A 5,193-nucleotide genomic window follows, 5' to 3' on the forward strand; every position below is an offset into this window, starting at 1 on the left:
ATGCACACGTATGTTTATTGCGGCACTATTCACAATAGCAAAGACTTGGAACCAACCCAAATGCCCATCTATGATAGACTGGATAAAGAAAATGTGGCACATATACACCATGGAATACTATGCAGCCAAAGAAAGGATGAGTTCATGTCCTTTGTAGGGACATGGATGAAGCTGGAAACCATCATTCTCAGCAAACTAACACAAGAACAGAAAACCAAACACTGTGTGTTCTCACTCATAAGTGGGAGTTAAACAATGAGAACACATGAACGCATGAACACAGGGAGGGGAACATCACACACCAGGGCTTGTCAGGGGGTGGAGGAATAAGTGAGGGATAGCATTAGGAGAAATAGCTAATATAGATGATGGGTTCATGAGTGCAGCAAACCACCATGGCACCATGTTATACCTGTATAACAAGCCTGCACTTTCTGCACATGTATCCCAGAACTTAAAGTATAATAAAATTTTTAAACAGTCAATGACAATGACAATGGTATCTTAGAAGGAAGCAATGGCAGAAGACATGGAGAGAAGTGGAACAACTTAAGATATATTTGGAGGTAATATCAACAGCTACTAGTGGCTCAAGCGCAGAAGAGGGCCTGGTTGTCCTAAACTCACAACACTGTATTTTTTCCTAATTAAAATAATAAATATAATAAGATAAAAAGAGCATTTCAATGTTGTGTTCATTTTGCATTGCTTTGATTACTATCACTTGAACGTTGTTTGTTTATGAGCAATTTGCATTTGTTTGTGCATTACCTATGATTGGGTTCTTTGCCCCCTTTGCTACTAGATCATTCTTTTTCTTGTTGCTTATGTGTCAGTTTACCAGGGCTGCTGTAACAAAATACCACAAACTAGGTGGCTTAAAACAACAGAAATGTATTCTCAGCATTCTAGAGACAGCAAGTGCAAAATCAAAGCATTGGCAGTACATACTCTCGCTGAGGTCTCTAGGGAGGATCCTTCCTTGCCTCTTCCAGTTTCTGGCAGCCCCAGGTGTTCCACAGCCTGTGGCTCCATCAGCTGAATCTCTGCTTCCATTCACACATGAGGTTCTCCCTGTATGTCCATGTCTCCTCCTTTTATGACACCAGTCATATTGGATTAAGAGCCCTCCCTACTCCACAGCTTAACTAATTATTTCTGCAACGACTCTATTTCCAAGTAAGTTGCCATTCTGAGATACTGGGGGTTAGGACTGTGACATATCTTTTGACAGACCCAACTCAAACTGTAACAACTCATAAGAGATCTTAATACACTGCAAATATATTTCTCAGTTTATCATTTGCCTTTGTATCCTGTTTATGATGTTTGGAATGGATAGAAGGTTTTAATTTTATGAGTTTAATCTATTAGTTTTTCTTTTATCCAGTATTTGTTGAGTGCCTACTCTGTGTGTGTGTGTGTGTGTGTGTGTGTGTGTGTTTTACCAGATACTGTTCTAGGTGCCCTTGATCCAAAGATGAATGAGAATTGGCTGTCTTATCCCTACATGCTCAGAGTCTAGGAGGCAGGCATGTAAACAAATAAGTATCATTCAAATGATGACTACAACAATAAAACATTTGAACCAGAGAAAGGAGGTAAAAATAAGAATGCTCAGCAAAGTTTGGGCAGTTGTACAGAGGAAATCAATCATGCCAGACCCCTCTCAGCTCCAATAGGGAATGCACCAGCTTCAAGAGCCCGAACAAGAGACCCAGAGCCAGCAAAGCAGACATGGGGTTTATTGAGGGAAACTTACTTACATATAGGGATGGTTCAGTGACAGTGGGCTACATGGAACTGCTCTCCCCAGTGGCAGCGGGCAAAGGCAAGGCAGGAGAGCCGCTTGTAAGAAGCACGCAGTTGAAATAGCGTTTTCACTTAGCACCCTCCTCCTAACAACCTCCAACTGGTAACCTTCATTTAACCCAAAACACAGGGCTTTGATCTCTTGTACAGCCTGTGTTCCTTGGCATGGGTGAGGGGCTCAGATATTCCTCACAGATAAGGAATGAATCTCCAGGTTGGCAACTTCTGAATTCCTTAGGTCAGAACTTCAAATACACATTTGTGTGCATCTACCATGCAGGGTCATTCTCAGGGTATGCTGAAGTCAGACTATCACTGTCAGGTGCATCTACCATACACAGGTGCATCTACCATTCAAGGCCCTTGGGCAGTAGTTAAGGAATATGAAGTTTCACTAATTATGCCTCAAACTGAAAGTTTCCTGGCTGACTGTCCATCACGTAGGGTCTCCTCAAAGTGCAGTCCAGCAGACCACAGCATCAGCCTCACCTGAAACCTTGTTAGAATGCAGAATCTTAGGCCATGCCTCAGACCTAGGGAATTAAAACCTGCACTTAAATGACATACCTGGATGATGTGTACACACATGAAAGTCTGAGAAGCACTGCCCTATGCTTTGGAAGTCATTTTTTCAGATTTACAGTCACAGGCTTTTGTCTGTGATTACAAGGACCTAATTAGAAAGTACCCTAGAAGCCTTGCAGTACAAAAGCAAACGTTTAAACTCTTCCTATGTGTTATGTCAAGATGCTGATTAGTACATCAAATGAGCAGCCTTCACCAAACAGCTTCATAATCCATGGGAAAAGAGATCCAGTGTGCACATTTCAGGGTAAGTTCAGTGGAAGCCAAGGGGACAATTTGCTCTAGGGATGACCCTGGTGTGACCCTGTGATTCAGACCGAAGATAAGCCTCCAAATCCATTCCCTGGATCAGCTGTTCAAAGGGGATTTGTCTCCTGGGTTATAATTGGTCTCCCGCTTGTATTTTGAGCAGGTGCTTCAGGGGAAAGGGAAACTTTGTTTTACTTATTTAAGCAGTTGAATAAAGGAAGCATCTCTTTGGGAAAGGAGATAGACAAGAATTGTTTCTGGCATGGTAATTGGGTAGAGTAAGCTGGAAGAGGTGGGGGTAGAAGAGAAAGTGGTGGAGAGAGAAATGGAAAACAAGACTTGAGTGGAGAAGAAAACTCTCACCAAAGTATAACAGCTGCTGGATCACTCAAAAACCAGTATTGTTTTACTTCAAAGCCAAGTTCAATTCTGCATTCTGAAAATGAAGGAATGCAAGGTACACACAAGGTAGATAACTGGGGACAAAGATGTGAGACACCATAGCCTCTAGATGTAAGATATTCCTTAGGAAACACTGCAACATGGATGAAGCCAGCCTCCTGGCACCCTCCAGAGTGTGCACAACCAACCGGCAGTCTCGTCCTTGGTTCACTCAGTCGTGGGTTTTACTAGAACAAGACTAGAGTCCATTTTAATGTATGCTAAAAGATATAAGAGAGGCATTCAATGCAAATATTAACCTGGACTAGTGTTTAATGCCAGTCTCCAATGCATTCTTCCCACCGAAAATCTGTCGGTAATTTTAGAGGGAACTTATGGGAATCATTTTAACCCAGCAAATAAATAAAAAGACTTGCTGCCTGCAGTTTATTGTGACAGTCCGGGCTTCCCTGTACAGTGAGATAGATGTGCACTGCTCAACCCCAGGCACTCTTTAGAGCTGTGTACTACACAATCCGTAAAAGCAAACATGGCTGCCCTGGGGACAGAAAAAAATAAAAACAAAGGGGATTAAGACAAGGTACCTACAGTCAAGAATTTACCATTTAATATAAAAATAAATAGCTAAAACCTCCATCTAGGAGAAACTCTCAAATTTCTATGACCAGCTTTGCAGAGGCTACTGTCGCCAAGAGTCCTGGTACTATCAGCCATGGACAACCCCACCGTGTTCTTCAACGTTACTGTCGGCAGCGAGCCCTCGGACCACGTCTCCTTCGAGCTGTTTGCAGAAAAGATTCCAAAGACAGCAGAAAACATTTGTGCTCTGAGCACTGAAGAGAAAGGATTTGGTTGTAAGGGTCCCTGCTTTCACAGAATTATTCCACGGTTTATGTGTCAGGGTGGTGACTTCACACACTGTAATGGCACTGGTGGCAAGTCCATCTACGGGGAGAAATTTGAAGATGAGAACATTATCCTGAAGCATCCAGGTCTCGGTATCTTGTCCATGGCAAATTCCGGACCCAATACAAACTATTCCCAGTTTTTCATCTCCACTGCCAAGACGGGGTGGTTGGATGGCAAGCATGTAGTCTTTGGCAAGGTGAAAGAAGGCATGAATATTGTGGAGGCCATGGAGCTCTTTGGATCCAGGAATGTCAAGACCAGCAAGAAGACCACCATAGATGACTGTGGACAGCTCTGGTAAGTTTGACTTGTGTTTTACCTTAACCACCAGACCATTCCTTCTGTAGCTCGGGAGAGCATCCCTCCACCCCATTTGCTGGAAGTATCCTAGAATCTTTGTGCTTCCACTGCAGTTCCCTTTGGGTTCCATATTTTCTTCATCCCCTTCCATACCTAGCTGGATTGCAGAGTTAAGTTTATGATTATGAAATAAAAACTAATTAACTATTGTCTGTCCTTGTTTGAGTTAGGGCATTCGTGTAGGCCTTACTTGAAACAGAAACAGGTTACTTCTGAAACATCACTTACATGCTTGCTTAATTCTACATAGTACTTCGTTTTTTTTTACTTTCCAGACCCAGGAAGTCTCAATGTTTGTTGAGTAGAATATTGAAAATGTAGGCAGGGGCTGGGCATGGTGGCTCACAACCTGTAATCCCAACGCTTTGGGAACCTGAGGCAGAAGATCACTTGAGGATAGGAGTTGATATCAGCCTGAGCAACATAGTGAGACCCTGTCTCTACAAAAAATAATTAGCCCGGCCTGGTGGTGCATGCCTGTAGGCCTAGCTAATCAGGAGGCTGATATGGTAGGATTGCTTGAGCCCAGGAGTTAAGGCTGTGGTGAGCTGTGATCATGCCACTACACTCCAGCCTAGGTGGCAGAGTGAGACTCTGTCTCTTAAAGGTAGGCAGGGGCAGGAAAAACAAGGAGCCAGAAATTAGAGGTTGGACCAGTCTCAATGAGTTCATGCGTTTAGAGGTGTTCTTCAAGGTGACTAGTGTCACAAACTGAGAAATCTGTTATGACTCATTTTCTGTAACAAAGCTAAACTTGAACACTGCTGGTATTCCTTGAGGGAAGGATATTGGGCTTTAGGCTCTATGGGGAAGGGTCCTGGACCCTTTAAGTTATTTGAGTTGGAGGATGTAGGTCAAGTTTATACATCTTTTAAT

General features: G+C 43.0%; 1 pseudogene across 1 annotated transcript; it reads left to right on the plus strand.

The window, feature by feature from the left end:
- Nucleotides 1-3,760: 3,760 nt before the first annotated feature.
- Nucleotides 3,761-4,840, plus strand: LOC105533712 (annotated as a pseudogene). The gene has a single exon (XR_001005157.1). The product of XR_001005157.1 is annotated as a peptidyl-prolyl cis-trans isomerase A pseudogene (transcript).
- Nucleotides 4,841-5,193: the final 353 nt, after the last annotated feature.

Source organism: Mandrillus leucophaeus, unplaced genomic scaffold (assembly GCF_000951045.1).
Source record: "Mandrillus leucophaeus isolate KB7577 unplaced genomic scaffold, Mleu.le_1.0 Scaffold128, whole genome shotgun sequence".
In the NCBI taxonomy this organism is placed as follows: domain Eukaryota; kingdom Metazoa; phylum Chordata; class Mammalia; order Primates; family Cercopithecidae; genus Mandrillus; species Mandrillus leucophaeus.